Here is a 19,113-nt window from a genome sequence, read left to right as displayed (position 1 = left end):
TTATTTGTTTTTTCTTTCCCTTACTGTACTAGTTGAGATGAGGTAATGCGATCTTACAGATTTAAGATTTTGAACATTACCACAATCTTCTATTTTATTGTGCCATGAGCTAAGAAATTTTGATACTGTATAGATATCTGTCTATGGGTACTAATGTTGTCAACGTTTACTCAAAATCGAAATCTGGAAAGGTTCAATTTTTTTTATTTCGAATCGGTGCCGTCTTGGGGGACCGGCAATATGCTTTCGCTCGAAATCATACAACTAGAAATGTGACTTTATAAAAAGTAATGTAACTATAACTTTACTACTATAAATATAACTTTATAAAATAATTGGTCACTTTTTGGAGATTTTCTTAAAACCTGGCTCCAACAATTTTCTTTTAACTTCGTACGTGAAGATCTATACTCGCACGAAAATGCTTCTTTAGGTAGCTCGGGGGGTAGTGATGGTGATAGTGAAGTTTGTATTTCCTTCCGAAGAGTTCTCTGTCTTTAATATGTTTTTGTTAATACTTATAAATTGCTTTTGAATAGAGAGTGAGTGTGTCGACTACTGTTCTAGCACTTAAGAAAGTGGACCGGTTATTCCACCATTGAATGCATTCAACGTTTTTTAATGTTATATTTGCAGCTAATAAAAAACATCCAACAGTAAAAATCTTTTCAGTAGAACTGCATTTTGATGGATTTTGAAAAACCTTACTAACAGGTAGTGGGGAAATTGACTAGTCACTTTCAGGGATCTTGTCCGTCCCTACGGGTATCCCAGCCTAACTTTTACATTGAATATTCGAGTTTAACGAACCTACAAGCAATTTATAGCCCATCATCATTGTTCATTCACACTCAATAAAAGTACTCTTTAATTATTTAAAAGCGTTTAAAGACACTTTTCATGCACCTACTCTAACAGTTACGGTAGCATTAATAGACTTAAGTTACACTGGATTTACATTATAGCCACAATGTATCAGGTTTTTCGTTTTTAGATTATGTATTTATTTATTTATTGTTTACAAAAGCATGCGTATCAGATGCAATTGCAATTTCTATAATTTGAAATGATCGTAAACCCCTTATTCGACATTACCAGTGAGTTAAAGAGGAAACAGAGAATTGACTATCTAATTTTCCAATAAAATAATAAATAAATTGATCTACATAGGAAGAATTTACTTTGTTAAAATATAAGCAAGAATACTGCGAAACATTGAGATTTGTTACCTCTTAAGATCATTAAAATCCTCAGCCTTCTACCAACTATTATATTATTACTTTTAGCTTTTTCCTGTTACTTTTGACTTTGTTCAATAAAATAATATGATCGTGACGGTTTTTTTTTTTCATTTTGTTTTCATAAACAAAAATATATATCCTGAAGTTTTATTAAATAAAAATTCTCTGATAGCTTAAAATCGTCAATATGCACGATTGCAAACTCACAATGGGTGAGAGATACTAAAAAATTAAATTAAATTTTTTGTTATGTTTGATCTTGGTTTAAAAACAGGTTGTTCTGAGAACCGTAAAGTTCAACAGCTTCCCTTTATGTGTCGTTTCAGATTAGGTTACTGTTCTGTCACCTATTTAATGTCAATAAACATACAAAGCATTGCTGGAATACCAAGTTTGAATAAAAGCGGTTAAGAGGAACTGCAACTTTACTGAATACTCTTTTGTTTTTTAAAATAAAAATTCGTTCTTATTATTGGTACATAGGCCAGAATCTGTTCCCTATGGCACTACAATCAGAAGGCTTATTGTACGATCTTCTAAAGATCTAATAGGTAAATCTTCCACTTCTTACTAGGTTCAGAATCTTCCATTGTATTTCATTGCTTACACCACAGCAGTCGTAAACTTTTTTTCAGTGCTTCATTTCCTGAATAGCACAATTTTTCGTATGCCCACCGAAGCCTTTACTAAAGAGCTGTTCGCACGTTTCCTTACGAATTCCAAGGACAGATTCTGGACCAACGAATGGCGTAGGTGCTCTATTTCTAACAATCTAATCAGCAACTTCTTGTGTTTGTTTGCAGACTGTCTTGACTAATAATTACTAGTATGTATGGGGAAGAATAGCTCAAGAAAAATTACTTGCTCGGTTAATTTACTACATTTTTTCTTTACAAAAATAAGCAATGAAAGTCAAACCAAGGGATTTTTAATTCTTTTTTTACTACTAATGACAAAGTGGGTATGGAGATTAGAAATTATTCTGTCATATTTGGTAATTTGGTTTTCTATTTTTAAAGTTAGTTAACTTCATGCTGACATTTGAATTAAATAATTATTTAACAGGAGTAAATTTTGGTCTTTTTTTCAAATAAATATATAGTATTTAAATATTTGAACATTTTACTAAATATTGAAGAGACTGTAATTTTAAATTGATTTTTAATTATCATTTGTATGTATGAGTACTTTTACTGTTCAAATTCAGATGGTAGGTTTCATTGATGTTAGCTATAGGTAAGGTATTAAGTGTAGGTTGATCCGATTACTGGTAACTCAAAAAACGATTGTGCATAAATAAGAAGGTGATAAAGATTCAGATTAGTTAGTTCAGATTAGTATTTAGCATTTTCTGATTTGTGCTGTAATTTACAATTCAAAATTACAAGTACAATAACTTTTCAAAATTTTTCAGGGAGGAATCTTAACCACCTGGAACTTTCTGTATTATTACGAATCTGTTAGAAACGTTATATGTTGTACCAGAAACGTCCTAGAATATAATTTAAATAATATGAAGAGTTGTAATGGGTTATCATGTTACACATAACTTCTTATCTTGTAGCGGATTTAAATAACTACCCACTGCTTTATATTTAGAAGTGTAAGTATAATTGTTTAATTAATGAATACATTATTATTGAAAGTTTGAGTAATTTTATGGCTCATAATTAATTATTCTGATTGGCTTCTTGTTCGCAACACAATTTTTTTTTTGGAGGTATTAGTAGTAAGTATAATAATCATTCAATTAATTGTTTTCTTTCTACAAATATTAAATGCCACCCAAGCCTTGTTGCCAACGATTTGATGAGAGGCCATTTCATTGCTGGCGTTACCGACATTCTAGTTTTACATTCGCCCCGAATTCATTGACCGAATTTCACTGCCGCTTTGCATATTTTATTTTCAGAAAGAAAATTTTGTTTTATTGTTTGTTCTAATACTTTCATCATGTTTCTTCGACGTAAGATTTCCTAAGTAGTTTGCTAAAATCTTAAGATGTCTTAATGTATTGCAGACGAAAAAAATCCAAGTGGTGGTCATAGATCATTTTATAAATTGGCTTTGCAGTGAAGGTCTTCCTGCAGCAATATGTTTTCTTGAAGAAGTAAGTTATTTGTTAAATTAAAATTTATAGCCCAATTAATAGGCAGCAAAGAAAAAAGTTTTAATAACGAACTAAGAAAGTGCGTCTTTTGAATAACTAGTTAAACGAAAGCTCATTAATTCTAGTTTTCTGGATAATTCTTTATTTTAACATTATTATTAATTTAATTTGAACTTCCAGAACCGAGAAATAGTAAAGTTTACTTCGTTTTGAAAGTGTGTAGGCTTCGCCTTAATCAAATTTCAGACATTTGCAACAAGTATGAGTTTTATTTCTTGTTTATTCTTACTTGCTTCGAATTTTCAACCACCTACATTATGACATAGTACATATGATTATTTTTAAAAGAATTTGACTGCTACTTTTTGCTAGTAAGATAGCTTTTGCCAATTTATGATCTCACTTTCCTTAACATAATTGTGATGTTAAATGCACCGATGTGGAAGTTGAAATTCTTGGCACAAACCTGAGAAAAATGCATGAAAATCCAAAACGAATCTGGATGATAATCGTAGCGGTCGGCATTGATGGCAACGGAAGTATTTATTGGAAGCATTGTTTTGTTTGTTAAAATATATATTATTTTTGTGTGGAAGTGAATTGTTAAGTCGGCAAACAACTCCGTCCTCCATCCAGTAGTATTACGAAATAGGCTACTGTTTAAGAGTATGATATCAACACGAAGAAAACAAGATTTTAGACATACCACCTTCTTTGAATGAACTTACACCTCGGGAAGATATGGTTTCTGAATATTTTCGCCTACTGCGAACAAGTTTTGGAAAATTGCCTGATCCAATAAAACCGCGTGAAAAAAACGAAGGACCTATATTTGCCTTCGGGTTTTACCAATAATTGAACGTCAATGTTTGCTTAATAATAACTTGATGTTGTTCTGTCTTTAACAGAAACAAAATAATAAAAAGAAAATAATGGGAATCTGTTAAAATTCAGTTATATGTATATTTCAATGAACTTTAGGAAAAGTAAAAAACTAGTGGGTAATAAAAATGTATGTTATGTTTTTACATAAAAATTAGATTGGTATGATCGATCATGTGAGATACCGAGATATATGTGTGTGGTTATGATCATGTGAATGTATTTATTAACATACATATATACAGTTCTCAAAAATTTGGATTACAAAATCAAAGCATTATGTAGTTCCTAAAAAAAGTATTCATTTAATTTTGGCGTATTTACAAATGTTAAGACAACACTCCCTACCAAATTCCCATTCTTATGAGCAGTAATCGTTTTATCTTCTGATTTCATTTCCTACAAAAGATACACACTTTTTTTTTATAAACTTCCTCTTTTGTAAGAGATGTATTGTAATATTGACGTAATCATTTTTATACAAGGACGCGAACATTATTCGTTGCTTGCATCATTTTTTTTTTATTACTGCTTCCCAAACTGTAAAATTTATTGGTACGATTATCAAGATACTTTTACTACATCATCAAGTAAAGAAAAAGGATGTTTATTTAAAATAAACAAATATTGCGGAAATAATAATGGAATAAGTTTTAAAGAAATATTTAAAGTTTCTATTTATTATTAAGCTTTTTATTTTTTAATTTCAGGACATCATGAACCCCCGTAATCCAGGCAAAAAAAGAGCTACAATGTTGTTGAAGATGTCTTTGAAGTTTAAACGGAATCAATTGTCAAGAAAGAAAAGGTGATGCTGTTTTAAACCCCATGTGGTTCCAATAAGGTAATCAGTTGATTATATATTGGATACTGGGTATGACTTAAGTTACCTACAATGACTCTTTAGAAACTTAAGCTTGGTAATTTTAATGAAGTGCATTGCGACCAAACTGACCAGTTGTGTCCCTCTTTGAAACCCCTCACCTTGCAGCCCATTCCCAGCAAGTGAAACAACTCATCCAGGGAAGTTTTTTTGAAGAGACCAGTTAAAGATAATCCTTGCTTGTTGCTAACTCACTCTTCGACTTTGAATTCATGTAAAGATTCCGAAGAAAGCTCGGTAAAATTAATGACAGGATTCTAGATTGGAAATATTCCGCTCCAAACCTGGTAACAACGACTTTCAAGGATCCTTAAGTGCAGCTCACGTAACTCACCGAAATTTTGAAACATAACCTTTTCGAAAAAATCGATAAAAAAACGATGGTAGCGCTTTCGATCAGCTTTATATTTCAAATTTACAATTCTCTTTAGAACGGACGCTATAGAATTATGTGTATGTAAGAAGAGCACCGCATAGAGTTTATATAAAATCTTTAACCGAATGTCCACCTTTAGGTTGTATCCGTCGTAGCAAATAAGTTAATGTATCCTGTGATACGGCTTCGGATTTTCTTCCATCATCATCCAAGCACTTCGGACGTAACCACACTTTCACCACAGGTTATCTGTTGACTCCTTTGTTTTTATTTGATTTACTACGTTTACTTGGGACATGGTTCCCCTGAAAATTCGGTCAGGTGTAATGTACGATTCTAGATTAGATTTGTTTAGGCGTGGCTATAAAACCAAAAGCGCTGTGACCGCAAAAAAAAAAAATCTATGGTGCTTCTGTGTTCATTTATGGAGATCTTGTACACTTTACTTGCAAACTTGCAAAATTGTAATTGTGAATACGAGTGTGTTGATGAGCTACAGTTGATTTGTGGTTTCGATAAACCCAAATACTTGCACTGATCGACTATTTCTGCAAACCCCATGGGAGTTGGAGTTTTCAGAATAAATATTGTTAATATGGTTTAGCTGGGCAGATATCCCTGAAGAAGTGGCTAATCTTCTCCCTATGAGGATATAAGGGTCCTAACATATCATTTCGATGTAATGCAGTTTTACAAAAATTTAGTAAGAATTTTCGAAAAATCAATTTAAAATGAAAAAAACGACTTAAAAAAAAATAACAATTTTAACAAGAATAAGTCGTATGAGGGTTTATATCAGATTTTTAATTTTTTTGCTTCATCTGCTGGAATCCCATCACTTACTGACATCCGGTTCACAAAAACGTGATTGGAAAACCAAGAAACATGATGAAAATGAAGCAACTTAGCTAAACGAAATCAAGCGTCATACTTTTCTGAAAAAAATACTATTTCTATGTAATGAAGGGAACCAATGATTAGTAAAAGTTGCAAGTTTGGAGGAAATTCAAAAGTTAGTATCTTGAGGATTGCAGTAAGTGATAGGCGTTTTTGCTGTGCCGATTTTCCTTTATTTCAACATATTTTAGAAAATACAGTTAACTGGAGTCTTTATAATTTGTGCGCGTGTCTATTGTGAGAAACAGATTGCGTGAAAACGTGGGCGGCAAGTTTTTCAGATAACAAAACTTGAAAAATCGTGCCAAAGAAGTTTCAAGGTCATTAATGATTGACGCTGGCACAGGACAGCTAACAATGAAAATGTAATTTACCCTTAACTTATGTTAAAAAAAGAAGAAGAAGAAGAAAAAAAGAATACAAACTGTAGTATCTCCTTGAAGTGGAGTGCCTTTTACCTAAAACAAAATTTTTACTTGTTGCAGGATTCTCTCTTAAGCGATGCTGTTCGTGAGGCCCTGAAATTCTATTGGAGGGGTGGGAAAATGGCTTTATTAAGATTGTTAGTACAATTATTGTTAATACAAGAATCTTATAGACAGTTCTATTAGAATCAACAATCAGAATTTTTATTTTTTTGTTATTGCTTAAAATAAAATTTAACTGTAGTGATGAATCATCGTGATTTTTTTTTAAAAACATTATTTTTAACGGCGTTTAAAAATTTATTACGTCAGCCAGTATTAATCATTAAAGTAAGAAGATCTCTAGAATAAAAAAAAAATAATGTACCTAATAGGTAATTTGATTTTCTCTCGCTGGACTTGAGTGGAAGTATTGACAGTACTATTTACATTGATTAAACATACTTTAAGAATTAATTTTTAATTCTACCTAATTAATAGGTTACGTGATCTCGCGACAAAGTCAAATTCGGAAGTATACATACATTGTTACAGACTTGCTATTCTTTTCTTTCGGGGTAAAAAAATAATCTTCGTTTCCAAAACTGTACTTATTCTTCTGTTTCTATCAATACATTATTTTTTCTTAATTTCCGAAGCGTTTCAAACACTTAAATGCCCATCATTAGGGACTAAAATTAAAATATTATAATAATTATTTTTTTAGAAGAATTCTGCTAACTAATAAACGTGTGTCCCCCATCCCCGCCAACCATTTAAGACTATAACGCTCAATAGCTTTTAACGCTCAATAGCTTTTTTTTTTTAAAGTAATGCATGATTTGCAAGTTAACTTTTTTTAAAATTTAATTTAAAGCGCGTCAATACCTGTGCTCATTACGCCTAATACTTTTTTCAGTGCATTGTCGGTCTCTGGTCAGTGTTCTTTCATTTTCTAGATAAATGTTGTCCATCACCGGAAAGTGAGCTGTAAGAAGTTCGTAGGAAGAGAAAATCTAAGGACCAGCAAATGAATTCGAACCCGGGATCTCCGGGTCCGCCGACCTATATTCCCTTCTCTGCATTTGTAATTATTGATCAAATTAATTTTTTTTTTAAACTTTTTTGTATTATATTAAAATTCTACTCCATCTTTTCCCATTGTTTAGTCACAATCTGATAAATAATTTTAGAGAAGCTCTAGTGCTAATAAAATCTTTCTCCTCAAATGTCGTCCCTAAATATTTCAAAGAATGCTCCCACATATTAAACACAGAGGACACTTCAGAGAGAAATTTAACTTCGCCTCTTCGCAATATCTATCTACAGAAGCATTGGCCAGAAATAGTGTTTTAAAATAAAACTTTATAGGTCTACTGAGGGCTATCGTTGGAAACTTTTCTAGATAAACCCAAAAAAGTAAGACAAAAATTGAATCATTAATCCGGGCCTTCAGGTTGGTTGATTTTGACCAAAAGTTTTTTACCGATTTAAAATATTAAATTTGAAATTTCCATCACTTTCAATTTTTGAGCTATGTTGATCATTCTCAGACAAACAGGCCTTTTGTTTAGAGCGCAAGGGTAATAGAACAAATTTTCCTTGAAAACCCAAACTTGGAAATCTACATGGATATCTAAATATTAAGAACTTAATGAAGTAGTATTAGTACTTTCTATTACTAATATATTGAGAGAAAATAATAATATAGTTAGTTATTGGTAAAATATAAATGGTTGGATCCACAGGATATATGCTGGATAATATCGTTAGATTTTATCCAACTTTTCTTATTTTCTGATACGAATCATTTCATCTATCATCAGAAGTTTATTTATCAAGTCCGTGAAGAGAGTTTACACTTTTAATGCTTTTGGCTCAGCCTAGTCTTGCTGAGTCAACAAGTTAAATTATATATTTTGTTGTTCATCTACATATTTAGTGGTTAAGCCTCAAACTTTATCGTAAAAACATTTATCTGTCGTACATTTATTTGTTCGTCCTTGCATTTTCTGTCATGTCTATTACTTATTTTAGTGTAACGTAAAATAACAATTCTTGGTTCTTAATCACTTATTTTTAAAGTCGACAATTCATCTTCAACTGTGAGAGAAGTGAGATTTGTTATAATGATAAAGATCAGCAATATAACATTCTATCTGTACAAATAAATAATATACTTTGACGATTTGTCTTTTAGTATAAATTATGATGATTTATGTTACAAAACATGAATTTTTACAAAAGATAATAATAATTGATAAATATTCTTTAAAGAAGATTTTCTCCTTCTGATACAGGTGCGTGTTGGACCTTGGCCGCAACACGGAGGTTCAAAGTGCGTTATCATCAACAACTATATAATGCGCGAAGTTTGTAAAACAAAAACAAAATATAAAAACAAAAGTGGGGAGTTGGCCATTGGAATAGGGTCCTTGGTATGGAGGAGATATAACAAGTCAATACATGCACCTTTCATCTCATAGAACAAGAGGTATTTACCAGAGTGTAGCATCCAGCATCCTCAGACGATTACAATGTGCGATTATTTTTTAGAAAGAGTTGAGGTACCAACTTACAAATAAGATCATTACTGTCAGGTGAGAATGTAGTTTTTTCATTTGTAATTTTAATAACTACTAATTGTTTACACGAGCCATTTCCATTTGTATTATTTCTTTTTTCTGACATTAGTCAGAGGGAGCAAATGAAAAAGTACCAAAAATTTTACAGAAATGTTTGGATCTTGCTGATTCAATTATACGATTTATTTGGCCTAAGAACTCCCGAACCTCTAAAAAAGCTTTTACATTCATAATGCTCTTAATTTGCTCAAAAAGCTCGTAAGTTCTTTTAAAAAAAGTTTCACTTTGATTTGAGAAGTTCCTTTAGGAGAATTGTTATCTAGGCAAGCCAACTGCTGGGGTAAAGCTCTTCTCTCAAGTTCTCCTGTAGAATAATTTACGATTTCCTCCCCTTAACAATGAAAAACATTTTATTGTGTATTTGTGAATTTTCTAAAAAAACATGCTGCAACTGTTGTATTTTAACGATTTATTATCAATTACTCATCTAAATTTCTTTCACTTTTAAATTGTATTCTTCAGAAAAATGTATTTATAAAGAAATTCTAGCATTGTCAGTCCTGGTTGATTAGTGGTCTTGCTTTCGATTTGACTTCCTACCCATAAAGCCTCAACAACGTCCTATGATGGCCATCCTGAACAAAGACAATCATTCTAATAGTGCCTCGTAGTTTAAGCAACTCTATTTTCTTAGTGGGCAGTAAAATTACTAATGAATTTTAAGGCTTAGACATAGTATTCTTAAATTGTACGAGACTATGTAAAGGAGTGATATAGTACTATAGAAACATCTACACAGTTTGGAAGATTGATACAAAATCGAATTTGAAAACATCAGACATATGTGTATGGGTTTTAACTTTCATAAATCTTCTTCGTAGTATTAAGCTTTGAAACGTTTGAAGCTTCTGTGTACTAGTTTTAATCCAATTCCAACAAAATTGAACCGAGTAAACGTAATTATTTACAATTTTAAATTTTTCTATGATGCTGTGCTTTTAGGCATAAAGAAAAAAGAATAAATAGCTTAACTATGTAAAGAAGATACTATTCAAGTTAGATTTTTGCCACACAATTGTCAATCAAGAAGGCGGCGCCATTTGAGACACCTGGTTGTAGTCCGACAGAGTAAAACCTCCACATTCAGTATCAATACCTCAAAGCTGCAACTTCATCGATCAGAGTCGTTAAATGCACCATTTTTTTAAAGATCTACGCCCAACAAATCAAGATTTCAAAATATAAAAAGGGAGAAAAAGTGAAAGGACAACTAGTACCTCCCTAAAATAGGCAACATACCTACAAGGTAACCTACATTGTTTATTCATTTCTTACGTAATACGTCCAGCTAAGAATACTTTTTCAAGACAATAATATTGCTATCTGTAAATGGAGAGATTTTGGAAAAGAAAACACAAAGAATTTTATTATTTATAGACCGACTTAAGAGGATATATTTTTAAAATTGGAAAGCTTTGTAAGGATTTTAGGGAAGAGAAGATAAGAAAATGTTCGTGCCTTAAGGGTTGAAAAAAAAGTAATTCTATTGTCATCTCTACAAACAAAAACAACTATGAACTTTAAGGTAGCTTAAAATTGCATAATTCTGTTGTCTATTACAGCCTTGGAAGTACACGCTTCCTGACTCATCCAGTTTCCTTTCGTGATTAAAAAATAACATATTTGAGGTCATTACTGTTTAAACTCTTTATGCAGTCATTAAGTAAAAATAAATAAACGTAACCTAGACAAACAGTGTCTATTAGAGAATATACTTAAGAGTCTGGTGGTAGGGCACAAGTTCATCCTTGTAAGTACTCCATTATCTTTCGAGCTATTGACGTTAATCTCGTAGTACGGAAAAATTAGCCTCTGTTTACTTGAAATTTAATGCCCTTGACCCTAAAATTAAAGAAATTTTCAATCATCACGATTGTAGTGGAATTTCATTTTTGTAATCATCCACATTTAGCTATAAGAAGAAATAGGCCATCATTTTGTACTCACGTGTCAGATAGTCAAAGCGTAGATCGCAGTGATCTTCCAACGTACTATTTTAAAGCTATTTAATTTATTTTTTGTTTAGACCTATATGTAATCTTTAATAATAATAATAAAATAGAGTTCTGAATATTATAAATCGAGTTTTGGCGACTCGAAATTTTCGAGTGTAATAAACTCGTTTTTATATCTCTTCAACATAACTCAATGATCTACTCCTATCGTATAGTACATCTTCGGATTACATCAGCCCCTGAGGGTATATCTTATCTGAGTCAAAAACCTTTGGTTATAGAGAAAGACGATTTGTCAAGACCTCATCCAATAAGTCAGAGTTCAAAATATGATAGAAGAAAATGAAAATGCCTACAGATAAGTTATATGATAATGCTACAGATAGATATGATAAGTTTTGGCATGTTTGTTTTGCTCGCCGTATTGCAGCTGGAGGCACTGGAGCAAGGAGCTGCAAAAGTTTTTAGTTCGTTAAAGCACTGAGAAAGACCTTTATGATTGAGCATCATTGACTTGTAATTCAAGTACTTCCAGTTGTAAATTTTCTGCAACTTGAGGAAATATACATTAAAAAAGATTTTGAAACAGTTGGACTTAATTTGCGCAATCAAGAAATTAAAAAAAATAACCTGCTGAAGCTAACAGTTAATGTTAATGACAGAGAAATTGTTACAAAGGTACCGTACGGTTTCCGTCGGAAGCATGAGATTAGCTTCCCCACTCATGGTACCAATGGCTTGTGTAGAGTTTTCAACATTGTTAAGATACTGGTACTCACAAGTCCTCAGCCGGTACTCAATTCAGCCATGAATCTTGGGAGAGAAGTACGCAAGTGTTAGTGTTACAAAGAAACTAGAACTTTAAATGAAAGGGCTACATCTAGAAGAAATTAAATCTACTATTGAATTACTTTAAGAGATAAAAACATGTACTTAAGTTCTAGATAGCTACAAACTGGTCTCAAATTGATGCCGGAAGGGTATTTTTGTTTGCCTAAAAAACTATACCTATCCTCTCAATTCAGCTCAAAACTTTTTTTTAGAAGTAAATGAGGCACTTGGTGAAGCAACTTTTAGTTACCGATTTTAGTTACTAGGATTACAGACTCCAAAAGTATCATTGAGCTGAAAGTGGTCTCTATAAGGTGAATTCTCTGTTAATAAGAAGTTTTATGATTGTATGTTGGGACTGACTTGATCTGTTGTTTTTCTAGTTGTCTTTTTGAGGGTTTCGAATCGAAAGCTGGTACTCCAATAGAAATATACAAGAAGTATGATTCTTACGATTTTGAGAAGAGTGTAAATCTTTGCTCTCACAATCGTTCTCTTATAAAATATCTTATACGTGAGAAATGTTTTCGATTGGTGTTATAAAAGTTTATGCAACTTTAACTTTCAAATAGTTAAGACTATTTAAGAACACTATCTGCACTGAAAAAAGCTCCAGGCACCAATGACCTTAGATGTTTACGCTTCTTAAATGTACAAAAATAAGGTTTTTACAAGACAGTTTTTCAATTATATTTACACCAAATGTAGACCTTGACATTAGAGTTTTTACACACCAATTGCATTGCAAATAAATAAAATAAAATGAAGAAGAAAATAAGTTTTGTATTAGTGCAAATGATAGCTAGCGTGTAAAGTTAAGACTAATCTACAGTAATTTTACCATCTCGGCATTACAATTCTAATTTGTCGTAAAAGTAAAATTAAACTATTAAATAACATTACTGAGAGGAAATTCATTTTATGTTAAATTCAGCTCCCTTCTTCACATTGCTAAAGTACAACCCTGACAAATACCTTTTTGAAATAATATTTTACGAAAATTTAGTTTTAAAGATTTAAACAATTATTTTTCCCTATTTAAGGTTTTTAAATTTAAAAATGTCCTCGACTTATCTTACATTATGGATCATTCCTGATAAAATGCTATTTTTGAGGGAACACTGGTGCCCCAGCTTTCCGTTACTCTTTTTAAATTTTCAGAAAAGAATTTAAAACAAGATTGATAGGTTCTTGTGTAAAAGATACGTTACTGAAAACTTTGAAGGGATTTTTTGTAATACATAATATCCTCACTAATATAGTTGTAGGTGGTAAAAGCAGTTCAATTGAATAAAGTAATACTTTAGATGAAAGTCTATGGTAGCCTCCCTAACAAAACATAAATAAATTTCATTAAAAAAAACGTGTCAATCAAAAACCTTAATCTCTCATATCCTTAACTCTCTTAAAAGTTAATGTATTTTCCGTCTTGCAGCGAATTTAATAAAGGTCTGTGGCTTCATTTTGCGGCGTAATTTTGTAATCGTTTAACTCGCCTATCATAGAGTGTACACTGTGTACAGTTTAACCAGGGGTACGATACTATAATAGCGATCTATCATTACCAATTTGAAAAAAGTGGAAAAATCTATCCAGTAAAATGATACTTTCAGTTGATTACTTTAAAAAGAAGACAAGAAAAGAATGGCATTTGTAGTTCTTCATTTTCTCATCAGAAATCTAGGCTTTTGCTTTGAAAATTAGAAGAGAATCTTATGACTAGAATATAGTCCAAGGATAATCACGTCTGGATCCATGACCTGGTTAATGAAAGTGCTGAGATAAGATCATCGTTAAATATCCTCCAGATGTTCATGATTTCTGACACTTTGTGGGTTCCTGAATCAAGCGAAACGTTCTTATTCCAAGAATATTGCGCGGTGGCATATGGTAAGCACGTGCTTACTACTTTTAGTCCCTGCTTTTGAAATCAGATCCGCAATTAGTTAGCTCTGGATTGAAGCGAAAAATTCCAATGAGTTCAGATTTTTTCGAGTATAGTTCCATTGAACTGCATATATTATTGAAAAATATTTTTGTAGAAAAGTTTATGAGTAGAGTGTACTATGACATGTAATTCTAAAATTGTAACGTCCTGGAGTTAAGGTTGGTGGTGCCAATGTGGATACAACAGTCACATCAGATTTTAATTTCTGGCCCCTAGTTATGAAGGAGCCTTAAAATTTATGGCCCCCAGTACGTGCAGGCATGACCGGCGACGTAGGCACAACAGGGAGTTGTATGCACTATTAGAAGAGCTCTCAACAGTGTAAATTGGATCAAGTTGAGCAGATTGAGATGCTTATGAAATTCCTTCCAAACTTCTACGCGAGACACCAGAGAGGAAACGAAGAAGAAGAAGAAGCTATGGCAGAACGGAGTGGCTCTAGATACTAAGTGTATCCTCCAAATCCGTAACTGAATGGCGGTTGCTAAAAATATGGACGACTGGCTAAACGTAGTGAGGAGGCCAAGGCCCAACATCACTGGGTTGTTGTAGCGCCACGAAAGAAGAAGGGGAACTGTTCTTTAAAATCTGATGTTAAAAGAAAGTCTGTCCATTGCAGTAAGAAAAAAAGACTTGCGACCGTGTAAACACTAGATTTGTTCACGATCTAATCACGCAGTTGAAGACAAATTCTCTACCACTATTTAATTAATCTAATTAAAATTTACGCTCTTTTTACGTCAAGCTTTTAAGAATAGCGTTGCAATAATTTACACACAAAAAAAACGCTAAAATATGCATTGCACTTAGAGCGTTGAACGTGCACTGCTGGTTTCATAGCCACTAAATAGTGGTGACGAAATTGAAAACCTCTGCGACCATGAACCTCACGACCTGCTGTCATTGGCTTCAATGATGTCTTCATTGTTACGTAATTGTTGTATTATTCAATAAAAATACAATTAATAAAAAAAAACAAAAAAGCAAAAGTTTGAATACCTACTTTTAATATGCTCGTTTTCTCGAAGCTAAGTTTAATGAGGAAGCATGTACTTGTTCACCAACTTTCTGAAGGTCGCAAACTTTCTTGCGTGTGAATATTTATTATTCTGTTTTATGTGAGTCATGATTTTTAACGTTAATTATTAGAAATGTAAACATAGAAATTTGATGATGGAATAATAAAGACAACAACAAAAATTATGGTTATTCAGTCATCATCAGTTAAGTAAAAGAAAAATAAATGAATAAAAAATGATTTATTATTGGTGATTTACTAGTGGGCGTTCAAATATTCAAATATCTCTCTCTTGGACTTGATGCAATTTTTTAATGTGGTGAGTTTTAGTGTTGTTTTGTTTTGTTTTTTTCAGAAATCGTAGAGTTTTTACCTGAAATTCGTGGTTTGTAGTCCCTCGAGTTCGAAAAACAGGTTCCAATATTTGTGTGTGTGTTTGTGATGGAAGTAGTCAGCGTAATTCAAAATTGGGATATCTCGAGAAAATTTGCACCCTATAATTTAGGTTAGATGCGACTCTGAGACTTGATAAAAAAAAAAATTAAAATTTTTAACTTATTTTACCTTTAAATAACAACTCCAGATGCTGATCTTTTGATCTGTCTAATTTTTTCTAATTTATTTCCAGTGGTTTTCACAATTCCAGCACATAAACAACCTATGATACACTAAAAAAACTCTATTTTGTTACATTTTTGTAGACAAAATTTTTATGAGGATTACCCATGAGAATATAATTAATTTATGATATTCAATCATATATCTTAGCCAAAGAATTCAACTACAATTTATACTGGTCACCAGGGCCGAATTTAGATGAAAAGAGGCCCTAGGCCAGGGATCGGCAACCTATTTTAAGTAGAGAGCCATTTCTCCTTAAATAATTTTAATAAATCTTACCAAGAGCCGCAAGGATGATAGTGTAAAAACCTCAGTAGTTGATTTGTATTCACAAAAATTATTATTTTATGATATTGAATAACATTTAAATGTTTTATATATTTATTTTCACATATTGCAAAGTAAATAAACAAATAAATAATAACTAAACCTGTGTTTGAATGAAAATGGCGGCAGCCTTTATAATTATGTACTGTGTTTTAATATAATTCTATTCAATTTCAAACTTATCACATTTAAAATACTTTTTGAAAAAAATATCTTTACTTTAATAAATGAAATCTTCATTTGTTTCAATAAAATTGAAATACACAATTTATTTTGGACAGGCTGAAGAGCCATAAAATTTGGATTAAAGAGTCGCATGCGGCTCGCGAGCCGCGGGTTGCCGACCCCTGCCCTAGGCTATTCCACTTATGAGGCCCTTTCACCTCCCATTTTTAAGTTTGTAAATTACATGAGAGATAATAAAATACATCACTACATTGATACATCACTAAAACACTGTTTTAGTGTTCACTGTTTTTAGAATAGTGTAATTTTAATTTTGCTAACAATTTGAATGTTAGCCCCTCTTGATCTTGGGGCCCTAGGCTGAAGCCTAGTTAGCCTATAGGAAAATCCGGCCCTGCTGGTCCCCATTCACTTGTGTTACAATTTTTACTTTTCTTTTTAGAAAAATTGTTAAATTAGAATTTAAAAGGGTGATATTTCTTTCCCTCCTTCACAAGTTTCCTTTAAGAAATATATATATATTATTTGTAAAAAAAAAAGAACCGTTTAATATTAAGAAAATCCAATTGAATATGCTAAACAACTTCTATTGAGTGTAAAGCCAGCCTTGTAATATCTACGTTAGAAATAGGAAGTCTGCTGTTCGCTACCTTGACCTAGACACTCCACTATTACCTGTTTCATTTCATAATTAGCAATCATTCCAATTATTTCAATCATTTGCTTAATAATGACTGTTCTTACCTATTTCACAATCTCACATGCTAGCATTAATTACTAGCAGAACTTCATCTCATTAACATCAAAGGAACCAAAAATAGCCCCTCTACAAACTGGCAAATTATCCCCCATATCTTGGTGTTAGTAAAAACCCCTATCCGTTCAAGTTATTTTGTATTTAATAGAGGTAACTCTTCAATCAATTGATTAGACAAATCACGATTCCCCAGTTGTTTGTTTTGTAGCCAATTCATCCTTGCTAGAGCGTAGCTTATTTACAAAGTAACTAATTGTGAGATGTTCGTCATGGCCATGAGTATTTTTTTAACCAACTAGTCGTACAAAACATGCTAATAACTTTTGTCCGGTTCCGAGTGTTAATGTTTAAAAAATATTGGGGTTCAACGCACTTTTGTGTAATAAAAGTAATGACTGGTTACAGGATTACTTTTGATCGAACAGTTCATATTAGTAGTTAAATTAGTCATAACTGTTACAATAAGTAAACGACGTACTAGTATTTATGAAACTTTTGTGTTTGTAAAGGATTACTACTTAGAATGGCAAAAGAATACGATCGAAGATATTAAACTGAATTATTCCAGTATGAATAAAATGTATTTTTGGATTGTGCACCTTTTTCAAGCGGTTAATTTCAATTTAACGCATTGTTAGAGAATATGGAATATATAAGAAGTCAGCACTAGCTTGACATTGACTCAGATTAGAGTACCTTTGTTCAGAGGATCACAGAGAGGACCTTGAAATGGACTGCGGATTAGGTCCTCTTTTTTTTGGGTATTTGATTTAAAATATAAATAAATTTATAGGAAAGCCATATGATTGGTTAAGTCAATAAGGTTTGTTTGTTTTTCTGATATTAGTAAAGGTTATGTACTTAAAGTAGAATTAAAACTCGTTTTTTTGAACTTATTCGGAAGAAAAAATATAAATATGGAATTATATTTTTGTTTCTATAGTGTGTTAAAGCGTTGCCTGTTTGCTACTGTTCATTAAACATAAACGGGTTTTATTATTATTATTTGTTTACGTAGTAGTGACTGCAAAAGGTAAAAATAGAGAAAAAAAAGTTAAACGCGCTTGGATTAGGACGAACTGTAAGCTGGTGAAAAATATTCGATAGTATTTTCTTTTTTAAAGTATACTACACCCAAGTCAGCACTGGTTTGACAATACTCTGGTGACTATGAGATGAGTGTTCGCCTGAAGGAAACTGCATGTGAATAGTAAATAGTACAGACTTCTAATAAAATTTTATTAAGGGTCGAGGGGTTTTCTTGTTTTAAACTCTTAGCCAGTCATAATCTTATCTCTTTTTTACGTTTTAACTACATTTATATTTGTATTATTCTTCAATGGTCGTTTGTTAGCATTTATGGATGATTGGTGGTTCTGCTGAAACTGATACATACATACATATGTACATGTAGGTTAGATTATTGTTAGCGTTACGCAACTCGAATGTCTATAACTTGAAACTCTTTTAGAACTTTAACTCGAACCGTTTGAGTGCAGTGACTCATATAATCTGAGTATTGTATACCTTTCAATGAGGTAGTAGCAATTTCAACCTTTAGAGAAAATAGGTAAAGACTATTTAGACAGTAAAGTATGTTTGCTAGTCACCTCCGCCCACGACACCCAATTGGTAGTTGGACGTAAAGCCCGCCTGAAAAAGTATGCAATTCCTTTACTTATTGAAGTCAGAATTGCTTCTCTTGTTAATTATTTATTTACTTTTCTCTTACCTTTTGTAAAATGCTGCCATTATACAAATTTTTTTCCAGCTCATTCGACATGTACTACAAGAGTTTTTCGTCAGTTACGGCGATTCTGTAGTAAGCGAAGAGCTCTAAAAACAGTATATCTCACTACTACTTGCACTCATCTTTCAAGACTTCACCACCATAACAGCTGTTGACCTTAGTTGGATTGTAAAGCACGGCACACCAAAGGCTTGGGACTTGGTAGACTTCACTTCGTCTCTAGATAGCTGAGCATCGGTGAGTTCTTCTCGTCTAACCATTCTTTTAAGATTAGATTAACTG

At 32.2% G+C, this 19,113-nt stretch overlaps 1 long non-coding RNA gene across 1 annotated transcript; it reads left to right on the top strand.

Annotated features, from left to right (window-relative positions):
* The first annotated feature begins 2,458 nt into the window (after positions 1–2,458).
* LOC141452487 (uncharacterized) lies at positions 2,459–18,942 on the top strand. The gene is made up of 9 exons (XR_012457426.1): positions 2,459–2,545; positions 2,656–2,844; positions 3,262–3,351; positions 4,944–5,077; positions 6,875–6,951; positions 9,094–9,393; positions 10,381–10,684; positions 10,816–10,915; positions 11,001–18,942. It is a non-coding gene; the product is annotated as an uncharacterized lncRNA (long non-coding RNA).
* The last annotated feature ends 171 nt before the right edge of the window (positions 18,943–19,113 follow it).

This window comes from Rhodnius prolixus, unplaced genomic scaffold (genome assembly GCF_049639745.1).
Source record: "Rhodnius prolixus isolate KJV_2025 unplaced genomic scaffold, Rpr scaffold_3, whole genome shotgun sequence".
NCBI lineage: Eukaryota > Metazoa > Arthropoda > Insecta > Hemiptera > Reduviidae > Rhodnius > Rhodnius prolixus.
Note: the sequence above shows the minus strand (reverse complement) of the source record. Positions and strands in the feature narration are given on the sequence as shown.